General features: G+C 38.8%; 2 pseudogenes; one reads left to right on the forward strand and one right to left on the reverse strand.

The window, feature by feature from the left end:
* Positions 1-10,940: 10,940 nt before the first annotated feature.
* On the reverse strand, positions 10,941-12,315 carry LOC132654835 (vomeronasal type-1 receptor 3-like; annotated as a pseudogene).
* On the forward strand, positions 11,392-12,046 carry LOC132654783 (small ribosomal subunit protein eS6-like; annotated as a pseudogene).
* Positions 12,316-16,962: the final 4,647 nt, after the last annotated feature.

Consider the following 16,962-nt stretch of genomic DNA (forward strand, 5'->3'; position numbering starts at 1 on the left):
GATTTGTGTGTAGGTATTGTTGAAATTTGTTTTTATCATTGAATATCTTGTTTTTTCCATCTAGGAGGACTGAGAGTTTTGCTGGGTATATTAGCCTGGGCTGACATCTCTGTTCTGAGGTGAGCTGTGGCAATTCCTGAGAAACACCGGCCATTCAGTGAGCATACCCAAAGAGTTGAGAAGGCTTCCTTCAGGAAAAATCATCTTCTTGCCAAGGAGATTCTCTCCACCACAGGATTCAAGGAATTACAGGAAACTAACACCTAAGATAGCCCAATGGGTAGAGGCCAGGTTAAAAGCTCAACCAACAAAAGGCAAAGCAATATGGCATCTCCAGAGCCCAGTTATCCAGGGGCAAGTAGCACTGGACATCCCAGTATAATTGAAATTCAAGAAGATGACATAACATCTATGCTCATGAAGAGGATAACAGAGAAATCAAATAAAATGCGTAAAGACCTAGAGGAAGATAAACTCAAACAAATTATGGCCACCTGTAAAGAACTACAGGAAGCTGCAGCCAAACAGTTTGTGGCCTTTAGAGAGGAAATACTTAAATCACTGAAAGAAATAAAAGAAACAGAGGATTGTTCAAACAAACAGCTGAAGGAATTGAAGAAAAAACAGGAAAATACAGTCAGACAAGTGAAGGAAATCAACAAAGCGGTTCAAGATATGAAGATAGAATTGGAAAAATTCAAGAAAACACAAACGGAGGAAATTGTGGAGAGAAAGAACTTAGGGAAGAAAACAGGAACTACAGAGGTAAGCATAACAAATAGACTAACAAGAGATGGAAGAAAGAATCTCAGGTGTGGAAGATACAATGAAAGAAATTGATGTATCCATCATAGAAAATGTTAAATCTAAAAAATTCCTGACATAAACCATCCAAGAAATCCAAGACAACATGAAAAGACAAAACTTAAGAATAATAGGAATAGAGGAAAAAAAGAAGATTCCCTCCTCCAAGACTCTGAAAAATAATTTTCAACAAAATCTTTGAAGAAAATTTCCCCAACTTAAAGGAGAGGCCTACAGAACAATAAATAAATTATATCAGAAAAGAAAATCCTCCTGCCACATAATAATCAAAACAGTAAGTATACAGAACAAAGAAAAAATACTAAAAGCTGCCAGGGAAAAAGGCCAAGTAACATATAATGGCAAACCCATCAGAATCACACCTGACTTCTCAACAGAGACTATGAAAGCCAGAAGGGCCTGGACGATATCATGCAGACCTAAGAACTTGGCTTTCTAACTCTATCAGGTGCCATATTTTTATTCTCCCAGCAGAACAGCAGCTTGTGGTTCCAGCCTTCAGACTTTTCAGTAGTGTGGTCTAAGCGACTTCAGACTTAAAAGTTTTCATCATTGGGCTTCCATCCTTCTTTGAGATCATGGCATTTAAAGTTCCAATTTTGGGGTTAAAATTCAGTACTCTTTGGAAATAAGGCCACAGTCTAAGTAGTCTTTGGAGTTAATACCTCAACTCCTGAATTTCAGGGCACACAACTTTAACCTAACAATTAGAATGTTTGGAGAGGGCCAGTAGTGCTGGCACAGGCCTGTAATCCCAGGAGACAGAAGCAGGCAGATTTCTGTGAGTTCTGGGCCATGCTAGTCTACATGGAAAGTTCCAAGACAGCCAGCTCTAGGGTGACACTTCCTCAGAAACAAAACAAAACAAAACAAAACAAAACAAAACAAAACAACAAGGACCTAAAAGATGATTATTTTTGTGAGGGAACACCAGGACTTGGGAGGTAAAAGCCATAAGATTGGGGTGGAGAAACATCTCACCTGCTTAGTGAACTTGTGAGCAGACTAGATTATATACCCTTTTGCAAAAACAAGCAAACAACCATAAAGCAAAAATGGAAAGAAAACCAAAACAGAATAATCATATTTGACCACAGTATGTTAATGCCTCCCCAGACTACAGCCCTCATATCATTTTTACCAAACTTGTATTTCCTCCAAATAAAATATAAGCCCCTCTCTGTGCTGACAGAGATGAGCCCTGCTCAGCCTGTCTTCTCTTTGTTGTGATTCAAACACTTTCAGAAGGGCCTCTTACTGTCTGTCTCATTCCACTTCCAAAGATTTGACCTTGTTCACTGAAGCATTTGGGATCTAAAACTCTCTGGAAAGTATGAAATTTTAACAAGTTTGAAATGAACCATATGTGAGAACACAGTATCAGAATCATGGGAAATAAATGCCAATCTCGATATTCCTTTTCACTGTGGTATTGTTCCCTTTCACTACAGTGACTTTCTATTCTTTGTGGGGAAGCATCAAGCATTGTATTAGAGATTCAGAGCTGGGTGGAGTTAGAAATTTATCTGTGGCTCAATGAGCAGAAAGGTGTCTTTTCTATGTTTTGTTTGCTTGTTTTGCTGCTGTAGTTAGGTACCATTATCTATTAATACAGTCCAGGCTGACCCTAGTTTCTAAGCTCTGTGGGGCCTTGAGACCCTCTCACTTCTACACCTAAGGTAGTAGGAAGACAGGTGTGAACTGCCATGCCCAGCCAGAGGTCTAATCCTGTGCCATTATCAACTCTATTAGTATTACAGACTGACTCCCTGAAGCCAGGCACTATAAAAGGAAGCCAGTTTGATGAACCTCAGATGAGGCAGAGCAATGGTCCAGATAAACACTACCTCCCAGTGGTTGCTGAAATCACCCTTAAAATTTATCTAACAAAGAGAACTTGAGGCCAGCCTAGTTTACAAATTGAGTCCAGGACAGCCAAGGTTAAACAGAGAAACCTTGTCTCAAAACAAACAAACAAACAAAAAACAAACAAACAGACAATCAAGAAAGATCCCTTCTATGTGTCCTTGACTATGTAAGTATGTGTGTATGTGAGTTATTAGATGTGAGATTATGGGGTGATCTCAATGGTGGAGTATGGCCTTTTGGATAATCTCCCTGAGTAAGGGTTTGACATTTTAAACTCTGAAAGGCACTGTAAGATGAGAACAGTCTATGTATGTGGTTATGGACATGTCTTTGCTTCCCTGTGAATTTAATGCTGCTGGTTATTCACTTTTACTTTTTTTCTTAAATAAGTATTCTTCTGTGGCACATTAGAATGGGAAACAAAGGTGAACTTTAAATCTCACGATAAGCCACCCTATTGTTACCTTTTGCAAGGGGGAAACAGATAGCCTTGAGCACCTGTTCTTGCTGTGTTCTTATGATGGGTCTTCTCATCCTCAACACTGGATTTTTCATCATGTTGAGGCAAGTATTGTTCCACTTTATATCTTCTGTTTGTTCTGTTCTTTGGAAACATATTTGTAACACTTGAATTACATTTTTGCTGCTAGTTAACCATGAAACCATCTGTGACAAAAATCTTAGTTGATCTTTGAGTTTAATTATGTGCCTTTTCTCTTTTTAATTTATTCTATTTACATGCTTGTTGAAACAGATCTTCAAGTCACAAGACAAATACCAAACTGCTATAGTTGAATCCTTTTGATGATTCTCACCAGAATGGCTTCACAGCTCAAGAGTGGTTTAAACTTTAGTCTCCAGCAACTGACTTGAACTAGAGAATGGCCAGGTTATTCTAATCCCGGGTTCTACTGTGGAGTCTCAAGAAGACATCTCTTATTCCCAAGTGTTCAGGTCAACTTTCTCCAAAATGACAATGGCTGCTTGGCAAAGCAGGAGCTACAAACACTCTGGGAGATATTGAACTCTTGGTTGCAGACAGATAAGCAGAGCCATTAGTACATGATTTCTCACCTGGTCTTGGATCACAGTCTTATCAATGGGCACTTCTAGGACAAGTTTGCTTTCACAGAGAAGTGGGAATCAAGTGGTAGAAACATGGATAGATTCCTGGAGGGTCTGACTCATGAGTACTTGAAGCCTCCTGTCTTAGTGAGTTAAGAGATGGCTAAGTGGGCAGAGAGACATTTATTTTCATTTGGGAATAAGTTGGGAGCAGGTGTTGTAGTTTCCATTATTATTGAGGTTGTACTCCCCCATTAAAAGCATCACAAGAGAGAGTACTCACTGCTCTAAATTAGCATGAATAAAGGGGAAAGGAGCCAATTGGTTGTTTTATGAACCTAAGTAAATTCAGCTTATTTACCTAGTGGCAGAGAGACTGGGGAGTTGACATTTGGGTAAGACTTTAAGGGTTTTAGAGGAGATGCCTTGGGTCTGGGAGATGACTCACTAAGGTTGGTGCTACAGTGTAATTACGAAGACTGAGTAGGAACCTCAGCATATACTTAAAAGTACGGCAAGGGACGGGTATGATGCCACACGCCTTTGATCCCAGCGCTCAGGGGGCAGAAGCAGGCAGATGGCTGTGAGTTCAAGGCCAACCTGGTCTACAGATGAGTCCAGGAGAGCTAAGGCTACACACAGAAACCCTCTCTCAAAAAAGTGGAAAAACAAACAAACAAACAAACAAACAACAACAAAAGAGAAACAATGGAACAGAATCCCAGGAAAAAGCGGAAACTGGGGATTGAAGTGGCTATATGGCTTTCCAGTTTGGTTACTACATGTCAGTAAGATTCCCTGTCTAGGATACTGAGGTGGCGTAATGGTAGAGTATGGCATTTGAAACTGAAATATGGCCCTCACATGTGTACACAACAGTGACACACTGTTGATGAATACTGGTGCTACAATGCAATTTTCAAATCTGGAAAGACTTGATATAAATTTAATTACACAGACTCATCTTTCGGGTACTAGATTTCCATAATTCTGTGTCAGTGACATAATGGAGGAGGTAGTGAAAATTTTCAAACATCCCATACACACATTCCTAGATATGATTGTTCAAGTACTTAAGAGTTTTATGGTTTTTGTTTTGGATGTTTGCTTGCTTGCTGGCTGTTTTATTTGTTTGTTTGGTAGGGTTTTTTTTTAATTTGAGACATTATTTCATTATATAGCCTTGGCTGGCTAGGACTCAGGGAAATTATACTTCCTCTGGTTCTCAAGAGCTGGATTAAAGGTGTGGACCACCACACCCTGCTATTTGTTTGAGTACTTTTACTCTATAAACAAGTTCTCATTTCATAGTTTGTTTTATTCCATATTTTCACTTCTTTGGGCTTTGTTTCAAATTGAGAATTTTATGATTGGAGCTGAATTCCAAGCAAACTGCTGTCATAATATCCTATCATGTTCCTAAGAGCAGAGGCAGCATGAATCTCATGCAGACAATGTGAGTGCTGGACTTGAGTCAGATGTGAGTTCAGTGAGAGACTCAACAATAAATAAACAACCACTCCACCCAATTAAAGCTATGACATTAAAAACATCTTGGGTCAAAGGTAGTTGTCTAGGCTAGCACTCAGCGTGAGGTAACAGAATTATAGGTTATAGGCCTAACCCACAGGAGAGTGCAGTGACAGTTGGAGACGAAGATGCCACTGACAGACTAATAGCTGGAGGTGGTGGATGGAAAAGCATCAGCTAATCTGAGAGTGAAAATTGCAGAATCATGAATTTCCAAGACAGAAAGTAACAATTGACAATCTGAGGGTAGCTGCTACAGAACTGAAGAAGAGATCTTGAGGTTTCCGGAGAGAATATGACAATATTAGATCAGCGGCTGGGTGCTAAATGAGGAGATTTCTCTAGAATAGTAGCAACCACCAGAGGAAGAATGTACAGAGGCCAAGGGTTCTGGGCACAAATAACATCTATAGATCTTGGAAGTAGCTAAAGGAGTGAAAAGAAGGAACTACAAATTGATGAAGAACTGAGAAATACCAGCCACAGAGACATTCTTTCGTAAAACAGACAAACTTTGTTGGAGTAGACAAACAGCTCCCATCAAAGGAAATAAGAGGGACAGCAGGAATGGTAGACCCCCAGAGCATTCTGTGTCAGGCATTTTATGGCCGCCTTTGGACAGTCCCTCTTTCCAGACTTCCACACTTTCCGTCTTGGTCCTGCCCAGCCTTAGTCTCTTTATCCAAAGACAACCATATGTTAATATTTGTGATATGTGGGCAGAGAGGGTCTGAGGAAGTCTCTGGAACTAACTTTGTCTCCCCCCCCCAAAGACAGTGACACAACACTTGGCAATCACAGTGTGAATAGTGACTTTAGAATAAAAAAGTTTTGAATCCCAGGATTGCATCATTAGACATGAAGGATTGACAGATGAGTTAACTCATAGTCCAGTATAAGTGTGTAAGTGTTATGCCCAGTTCATGAGACTCTCAGAGACCACCAGGAGACAACTCTAATGCAATAGCAAGAGAGTTTTATTGTGAGAGCAATCTAACTCATGACCCAAGTCTCACTGATGCAGAATAGAGAGGTGGGATCCTGAGCCTGGGTGAACAAGGTTTTTAAAGGGAAAAACCACAAGCTGGTGGGGGGTGTTCAATGCCTTGGCATTACAGAATTGGGTAAAAGTTATTGGGGTGAAGTGACCCTTTAGCTGAAGCTTAACTACAATTGCTATTCTTCTAAACTACAACTGGAACATTGGAGAGAATTTTCCCACCCAATTCTGATTGGTTGCTGCCAGGGGAATTATCTCTATGTTCTACCAAGTGTTTATTCTGTGATATTTCCTGGAAGCTGTTGCTAGGAGAGTTAACTGTATTTTCTGCCAAGTGTACATTCTGTGATTTTTTTCCTGGTACTTGAGTTCAGCCCCCGGTCACAGGTGTGCACCAGATGGCTTCTCGTCTCAAAATGGAATCACCCAAGCTAACTTAAGCTCTTCATAAGAAGGTTGAGGACAGGTTTTCTGTCATTTCATTGACAAAATTCAGCTGTTTATAGGTCCACATCTCCATGCAGGGGCAGGGAGCTCTTTTTTTCTGAGAACATGTCCTTAAAAGAAGCCATCAAGTTTTTGAAAAAACAGTAATCAGCAACAACTCCAACACCCTTGTAGATCCCTTAAATATGTTCTTAGTACCAGGTAAGAGATGTTAGACAGAAGAGGGGTGTTGTGTGGGGATCCCAGTTTTATAGACTGTCTTATTTCAAGAGGATATAAAACAGTGAAGATGGCTACACTTCCTGGAATGCTACTGAAGTAAATAGTTATTTAATAGTCCTAGAAATGAGGTGAACTCCTTTCTCATTATCCAGAGAGAACAAAATCCTGAGCCAGAAAAGAAAGGGAATTCTTGGGAAGTTCTTAAATATGTCAAAAGAACAGTCAAGGAAAATCCAGGTCCCAGGAACTGAATCTGAGGGCAACTTTTCTGAAGATGTGCCTACGGATGAACCAGGGTCTATCAGGGTCTTCTCCAGGCCACAGAAGCCTACCTCTGAGCCTTCCAAAAATCATGTGGCCATCTCCACTTGTGAGGGTCACCAAGAGAGAGTTCACTGAGTCCTCAAACTAAACAAATTTGAGGAATGTCCAAGACTCACAAATTTGCTTGTGACTTCTCGGCCCACCATGAAATGCACAGAAGGGAGAGGCGGAGAGGTCATTTTTTTCTGCCCTGAGTGTCATAAAGGCTTCTATTAAGTCTCAGATCACATGTTGCACATGTGAAAGGCCCTTCAGCCGCAAGATCAATCTGAAGGCTCAGAAGAGGATTCACACAGGAAAGAAGCCTTATACCTGCTCCCTATATAACTAGATTCCACCAATCAGCCACATATCACCATCACCTGAGGAATTACCACCAATCAGAATGAACAATGGACCTTCCTCTCCAGAGGCTAACGGGGCTTCCGCCTCAGTGTCTCATCTGTACACGAAGAAGAATGCAGCTTCTCACTAGTATTTAGCCAGTGAGGATGTTTAATTTAACATTTGGATTAATGTTGTCCATCTGTTGTCCCATCCCAGTTCCATGAGAGGGTCAAGCATATCAGTACTCTGTTTCTACACTAAACTTCTCCAAATACCTAAATATTGGAAGATCAGTAAATAAATGTTGATGCTTCCGTGTTTCTCCTGTATGTTACATTTCAAGTGTGATTTTGTGTCTTAGTGTATTGGGTTGTTGGGCCTTACTTTCTAATCCTTTGAGACAGAGTTTCTTTTGTTCAACAATGTGTGCCCCAGGTGAGGTGGCCCTGAAGTTCATACTGATCCTCATGTCTATTATTATGACACTTTAACTAATTAAATAATAACAATTTTATCTAACAGAAATTTTACAGTTTATATAAAAAGCTTTTTATGTCAATAACTGAGAAATGGACAGATAGGTCTGTTCTTTGAAATTATTCAGGAGATTCCTGTCAAGTGTCCTTAAAGGATCATTTCTTTCAGGGACTAGCACAGTAAGTTTTTAGACACAGGCATCTTCCTTCTCCCTGAGCAGGTGGCACAGGAAAAAGAAATTTATGTGACTTCAGCACCTCACACTCTTCAGGATGCTGAATGTAATTGCAGATGAAACTCAAAAGAGGAAAGCTTTCTAGTGACTAGTTATAAACAATATTTATTTTTATGTGTCTGAATATTTTGCCCTTATGCATTGTAATCTGGGAATTACTGAGTCCCTTATTTTCTGCAATTTGTTCAGTGTGATAACCACCTTCATAGCACACAGAAACTCCTGTGATGAGTTCTGAGTGTTGCAATAATCTGTGGTTATAGATATAAAATTTAAAGGGTAGTTTGAAACTTTATCTATTTAGCAAAATAATGGTATTCATTCTATCCATGGGGCTTATGATGTCACCTACGATGAATTCCTAGCCTGATTTGCAGGCTTTCTGTAACATGGTGGTTCTCAATCTGCAGGTAACTACCATTAGAAAATGTATATTTTTCTCTTGTCTTAAACTCCACAACCATGATTTATTTTAGTTGTTGCAATGATAATTTTGATACCATGCAGAGTGTCAGTTCTTAAGACTATCATAAATGTGTGTTTTCCAATGGTCAGAACCCATAGGTTGAGAATTGCTACTATAAAGCAAACCCTGAGTCCAACTAGAATGTGTTTGGCTACTGCAGTAACAGTTGTTACCAATGTAGCAATGGGAGTATCTTCCTAGGATAACCATCATTGTGTTTACAGTATTACAGCTGGGTAAGAGTATTAATAACTTTCTTCCTCCACTATCCTGAATGCATCTCAGGTGCTATAGAGTGTATCCAGCAGTGATAAAACATCTTGGTAAATATGAACTTGACTTTTCATGTACAATTTATGGTGTCTTCAGCAAGAGGGTCTTATCATAAAGTTCTGTTTGGTAACCAAGAGCAATGGCAATAGCCTGTATTGTTTGGGGGGAGGTGTCCAGATGCTCAGACCAAAAACTCAAGAGTAGGCATATCACATATGGCTTTTTGGTGGCAACTCTGGCTTAATACTTTAATTGGCATAATACTCTGTATAGGATAAGTGCAAATGGACACTCAAATGGACAGATGTACATAGACCTTCCAAATAGTTTTTTCAAGCATCCTTAGTGTTAGTTGTCACCTTTGTTCCACCTTCATTTATTTCCTCTGTTAATGTAATGTCAATCATTTTTCTGAAATGGTTAAAGTATTCTATGAGCATAAATGTTGGGTGATTTCCATATTTTATATGTATATGCATGCATGTATGTATATAAATATGTGTGTATGTGTATTTATCCTTCTTAATTCTGTGTTGGGATATTTACATCAATTTTTTTATATGTAAATTTATATCCTCATGCATTTTGTAATTGGGAAACATGTCATTTTGACTTTATTAACATACTAATTTTTTTATAGTTAAAATAATATGTATGTGTCAAGTTGACGATATGGATTTATGATCTTCAAATTTCATTGTCAGTAAGACTGTGAGGGTATTTCAGAGGGGTTTGACTGAGCACAGAGGACCCATGTTGAATTGGGGCGAGAGGATCCCACAAACTGATGTAGAGTCTTAATAAAAAATAGACAAAAAAAAAAATAACTGAACACAAGTATTCAAGTCTCTACTTCCTGGCTGTGAACTCAATGTTACCTTATGTTCCTGTCACCACAAATCTATCTTCCTCTAGTGCTTCTACTCTGCCTTGCTGAGTGAACCTTCTCACTGTGGCATAAAAGAAACCTTTCCTTCTTTGAGTTGCCTTTGTAAAGTGGTTTGTTAGAGGAAGAAGAAAAATAAATAACACATCTATCAAATGGTTTCTCCCCCAAATGATGACTTATGCCACATGATGAAAAGTCAGTTACAAAAAGCTTAATGTTTTCAAATTGTAGTTTTAGTATTTTACAACAGATAAAAGATATAACAATACATGAAAAAAAGAAATAACCAGGGCTCATATCATACTTGGAGGAAGATATATTTTACCAAAGCAAGATGAAAACATGGTGGGACTAGACTTCATATTGTTGATGAGAACAAAGGCACAAAATACAGAAAAGACTATTTCTCAAAGTGTGAATACATTTACTCCCCATAGCCTTGGATAATTGGAGCAGGTCCTGTTGTTGGTATTATTTACTATTGATATATATTTTTAGTTAAGCAGCAGTTAATCCTAAACCAGCTGTATACCCAAATCACCACACAGAGATTGGGATTTATTTAATTAAGTTAGAGCACAATGTTGGGCAATAGTTACTCCATCCTAAACCTCCATGCCCGAATAGTTTCCTACCATTCAGATTTCACCCATTATACTTGTTTTTAGTCATATCTTAGGTCTGGTTCATTTCTCCACGTGGTCCCAAGACCTCTCCTGCCGATTCTCCTCCTCCCTCTACCCTGCTTCCTTCCTCTTCCTCCCACTCTGGACCAGGATGTCACACCCTATCCTCTCTGTTGCTCAACATTGTGACTGGTTGTTTTAATTGACAATTTAGAGAACAAATGGTGGCATGTTTACACAAACTTGAGACAGGTGATGCTTAGAATAAGTGCCACAATGCAATGTCCAGATTGAAACCATATAGTGGGGTAGAGAAATCAGCATTTAAATGAAGAAGGGTAAATTGTATACATTCCAAAAGAACATTATACCAACAAAGTTCTAAAGATGACCACAATGGAAGAGAATGAGTAAGAGATGACAAACACGTGCAGTAGGAGGAGGATAGTGTGAGTGGCTCTGTCCTGAAGGGAGGCTTTTAGAAAGTGCTGAGTACTGTGGATATGCTTGGCTTGTCTCATGTTTATAGAGGATACTCACTGTGGAGACACTTGAGTAGGTTATGAGAACCAAACACAGCCATTACAGAAGCACAGTAATAATATATGTGGTTGCCATGTTGTCAGAAGTCAACATGAGCAGTAACCATAACTCACTGTATTAGTCACATTTTTGTTGTAACTGGGACCTGACACTTTTGCTGGAGTCAAGATATTTAGAAGCAGGGCACACTCTTCATGGTGCCTCCTAGGCAGTCAGCTGCATCAAGATGAAGCTGAGTATCCTTTCCTTGGCAGAAACTCACTGAAGTGGATAATGAACGCAACAGAAGTAGCTACTGATGCCCTGGGTGAAGAGTGGAAGGGTTATGTGGTCCGGATCAGTGGTGGGAATGACAACGTTTTCCCATGAAGCAAGGCACTTTGACCCACGGCAGAGTGCGTCTGCTGTTGATTAAGGGGCATGCTTGTTACCGAACAAGGAAAATTGGACAGAGGAAGTCCACGTCTGTTCGTGGATGCATTGTAGATGCCAATCGGAGTGTTATCAGCTTGATTATTTGGAAATAAAAAGGAGAGAAAGCTATTCCTGGACTGAGAGACACTACTGTGCCTTGTCCGCTGGGACCTAAAAGAGCTGGTAGAATCCAAAAGCTCTTTAATCTCTCTAAAGAAGATCATGTTCGCCAATATGTTGTCAGAAAACCCTTAAACAAAGAAGGTAAGAAGCCCAGTACTAAAGCACCCAAGATTCAGTGTCTTGTCATGCCACGTGTCCTGCAACACAAATGCCAATGTATTGCTCTGAAAAACAACATACTGAGAAAAACCAAGAGGCTGCAGAATTTGCTAAACTTTTGGTTAAGACAGTGAAGGAAGCCAAAGAAAAGCTCCAAGAACAGATTACGAAGAGATGTAAGCTGTCTTTGCTGGGAGCTTCTACCTTTAAGTCTGAGTCCAGTAAAAAATAAGTCTTTATGAGTAATAAATAAATGATCATACCTTGAAAAAAATAGAAGCAGGTGCACAAGCCAACTGACTTAGCAGGAGGGAGCAATGAACTTGGCTCAGTGTTTAAATTTCATACACCTGGAGTTGCTGGGGCTGATTGTGATTGCTTGTAAGCAACTCAATAAGTACATCACATACAGGGACACCCCCATGGTATTCCGGAAATATACACTATGAATTTCCCTCCGATGTCATCCAGGAAATCTTTAAATCCATAATGTGACAGCATTTATTGTTTCAACGGAAAGGGGGGAAATTGGATATGTTTACTCAAGTTTAGTGTTTTCTCTGGACATGATGATAGACATTTTTTATTTTAAGACTCAAGAGACAGAAACAGACAGACCTATGAATTTATGGTTATCTGGTCTACAGAGGTAGTTCGAAGACCATTAGGGTTACACACAGGCAAGTCCATGATTAAAATACAAAAACAAAACAAAAAAGATTAAAGTATATTTTTTATTTGCTTAAACCCAGTAACTTTCTGTCATTCTTCAAAGAAAAAAATTTAAAGCACAAAATTATTTTAAAAAGTCACAAGACATTGATTTTAAAATTCATCAAAATAAACAACAGAAAATATTTAAAAATCATATTTACAATGAGTGAAGAAAAAAGAAACCTTATTTTAAGATTTGTCTTGTTTTTATTTATGTTACAGTCGAGAGGTTGCATGTGAGTTTGAGTGCCAACAGAGGCCAGAGGTTTGCCATCTCCTATAGCTGGATTTGTAGACAGTTCTGAGCCGCCAGAAGGAGCAGCTGAACACAGATACATGGTAACAGCACTATGCACTTTTAACCACTAACTCATCTCTTTATCCTAAAAAAAGGATTAAATCTAAATTTGGAAAAACCTAGAATATAAAATAAATTGAAATGAATTCACAGCTTGGATAAATTTCCTATAAATAATTCAGAAATGTCTGAAACATGAAAATAAAGAGGCTCAAAATCACTAATAACTAAAGGAATACAATGAGTTGATGTAAATCAAAGTTGAAATGAACCATCTTCGCATACTGCACAAACAGGTATTAATCAAAGAAAATTAACCTAAATAAAAGCAGGAGTCAAAGCTGCTGAAAATATAAAGGAAACGAACCTTAGTGATGACTCTATAAAGAAAGTAAAATGTTGAAGTTGTACAAATTAGAATTTTTTTTTTGTCAGAAAAATTGAAAAATACCTGCCAAGTTTCAACTGTGCTTTTACTGAATCTCCCACATGTTGGATCATCATCTGTTATTAATCATAATAGCAAATGCTGTACATTGATCTGGGAGCTGAGAGGACAAGGCTACACAGGGAATGACCAGTGCTGAGTAATAATAACTGAGGATTCAGGCATTACATAGCAATGCCTTGCTGAGTTTCTGCAGTTCTCAGGAAGATTCTCAGGAAAACACAGTCACTTCTTTCTTCAGTAGTTGGTGTAACTCAGGGATTAGACCTTCAGATCTTGAATGGCTTTGGGTAGAATGGATATCCACCTGTAGAATGAGATTATATCTATATCTCCTCACTGTGCACAAAAATTAGTGTTAAATTGCTCTAAAGCTGAAATAATAAAGCTATTAGAGGAAAATGTTAGAAATACAAGATATAGATAGAGGCAGCAATACTAAAAGCATAGGAAGTTCACCAAGAATTAACGGGTGGAATTGGGTGAAATTCAAAGCTTTTTGCATATTAACAGAAAGTACCAGGCAAGTAGAGATACAACCTACAAAGCAGGAGAAAAAAAAATCACTAAATTCTATATTTCAATCATGAGCTTAAAACCTAAAATGTATGAAGGGAAATAAAGATTAAACAGTTTCTTCACAAACATTTCAGTCAACTCACAGGTTAATGAATCAGGCAAGGATTAATTAAGAGTCAAGGCACAAATGGACAGTAAATAGTTTTTTAATGTATTGAAGATATTTACCTATCCAGGAAAAGCAAATTTTAAATAATTTGATACTGCATTTTACCCATTAGAATGATTAACATCAAGAGAATAGACCATAAGAAATGTTGTCAATGATGTGGGGAAAAAAATGAAACCTCATTCTATAATGGTAGAAGGATGAATTGCTGTATTTATTAAAGAAATAAATACAAACCTTTCTAAATAAAACAAAAAAATAAGAATGCAATATTACACAGCTATTCAATTTCTGGGCATATACTCAAAAGACTGTATCTCCAACCGCAGAGATACTGCGTATATATGTAACTGCTTCAAAATTCATAATAATACTTTATTTTATTTGTGGCTGTTGTGAAGAGTGTAGCTTCTCTCGTTTCTTTTTCAGCCCTTTTGTCTTTTGTATATAGGAGGTCTGCTGATTTTTTTCAGTTAATTTTGTATCCAGCCACTTTGCTGAAGGCATTTATCAGCTGAAGGAATTCTCTGGTTGAATTTTTGGGGTCACTCATGTATACTATCATATCATCTGTAAATAGTGATACTTTGGCTTCTTCCTTTTTGATTTGTATCCCCTTGATGTCCTTTAGTTGTCTTATTGCTCTAGCTAGGAATTCAAGAACTATGTTGAAGAGATACAGAGAGAGTGGGCAGCCTTGCTTTGTTCCTAATTTCAGTAGGATTGCTTTAAGTTTCTCCCTGTTTAGTTTGATGTTGGCTATAGGCTTGCTGTATAGTGTAATTATTATGTTTAATTATGTGCCTTGTATCCCTGATCTCTCCAAGACTTTAAACATGAATGAGTTCTGGATTTTGTCAAATGCTTTTTCAGCATCTAAGTAGATGATCACGTGGTTTTTCTCCTTCAGTTTGTTTATATGGTGGACCACATTGATGGATTTCTGTATATTGGTTCAATATACCCCTGCACACCTGGGATGAAGCCTACTTAAAAGACAGAAATAACATAAAGTACTTTGGTGTGACTCTAACCAAAAACAAGTGTGAAAGATCTGTTTGAAAAAAACTTCAAGTCTCTGAAGAAAGAAATTGAAGATGATATCAGAAGATGGAAAGATCTCCCATGTTCATGGAGCAGTAGTGAAAATGGCCATCCTGACAAAAGCAATCTACAGATTCAATGCAATTCCCATCAAAATACCAACACAATTCTTTACAGAACTTGAAAGAACAAAACCTTTCTCTAAGCAGGATTAAAGAAAGTTAACTCTGGAGCAATTCACCTATAGCAGAAGGCCACCTGTAGAGATCTTTTTAAAACTCTACTTTATTTGGGGTATTTAGGCCTCTACCTTTCTTCCACCAACACCCCAAAATTAAGTAGGATAGAGAAAGTGTTAGTGGGTAGAGGGTGCCCAGACAACCTTACTCCTCCCAGCAATTTAGGGTCAAGGGTTTCTTTTAGGACTCTATACCTATCTCTGTCACAGACACAGCTAGCAATCACCTCCATGCTGCTGTGCCATTGAGAGTTTCTTTCTGTCTGATCCAAACCAGCACACCATCTCTGGCCTCTGGTCTCTCCAAACTGCTCCATGCCAAATGCCCAGACTGACCATCACCAAAAACAGCACTTCTTCTCTTTCACAGCCTCATATTTATACTGAGTCCTGGAACACTCCCCTCTCTGGGCAGCAAGTGGAAGACCCTTAGCAGCTGGCAAAGATCACACCCTGCACTTGACAACTAAGCGGTGTGGACAAACTACGGCCCAACTAAAATCCCACACATTTAATTAAAACAAAAATATGAGATTGCAAAGAAACCAAAATTTCCATTCCATTAACCAGCAGTCATAGACTAACAAAAAAGAGGGACTTTTGAGTTCAAGGCTGTTTAAAACAGTATGGAGAAGAAGGTGGAGAAGGTGCTTTTGGCTTTTGGCATTTTCCTCTGGGACTTGAGTTGAGTGGAAAGGCTTCTTCCTTCTGGGATAACGACTAGTCAGTGGGGTTCTTTCCCAGGGATAGTAGACTTTTACCTCAGCATCTGGCTCCTGAATCTTTAGGGGTAGAATCTAATGATTGGGACTCTTGTTTTTAAAACTACAGCTCTCTGATGCTGGCCCAAGTGCATTGCATTCAGGGTCTGCAAGCTGCTTTCCAGGAGTGGAGGCAGTGCCCTGTGACCTGCACTGAACCTTCTGCTCCTCCTCTAACTCCCAAGCCCTTCATCAGCATTCTCTGAAAGTTGGTGCTCATCTGATATTTGCACTGGAAGGGATAGATAGCAGCCTATCCAACAAGGAAATCTTATCTCGGTGAATGTAAGAGTAGATGAGGGTTCCTGCCTATTTCACCCTTTGCACTATTGGTTGTTGTTGTTTCTTAAGAAGGGCAAAGATAAAACCCCCAAGCAGATACATTGATCTTGAGAATGAGGTCTGAGCATACAGATATTTGTCTTACTCGTGGAGCCTCCTATATTTGTGAGCAACCATCTCAGCCTGTTCTTAAGTAATTCAAAGATTGAAAGGATCATTTATAAACATAGGAAAAGAGCCAAATTAAACATTTCAGGATGATCATGTTAGCATATGAAACTTATATTTATATTATATACACAGTGCTATGACATTTCCAAGAAAGAATGATATAAGATTACAAGTCTTCAGAAATTTTAAGAGTGGCATAGAAATCGATATATAAATTTGGACACTTCTAGGTAGGCCCTGCAAGGGCTTAAGGAATCTTTGGCAATTCTGTTGGTGAGCATGTCCACAAACATGGCTTCAGAGGAAGATTTCAAGGTTGTTTATTACACATCTGCACTGAAGTTGTGTCTGGGTCATCACTTTGTTAATCCACAGATGACTTGATGTTTCTGGTCAGGTCAGGTTGAGGACCAAAGTTAACAATGAGTACCCAAGGTGTCAGGACATGAGGGTTTGAACCATAGTCTGGAAGTCTGTGAGGGTGATGTCACACATCAGACACCA

This window comes from Meriones unguiculatus, chromosome 6, assembly GCF_030254825.1.
Source record: "Meriones unguiculatus strain TT.TT164.6M chromosome 6, Bangor_MerUng_6.1, whole genome shotgun sequence".
NCBI lineage: Eukaryota > Metazoa > Chordata > Mammalia > Rodentia > Muridae > Meriones > Meriones unguiculatus.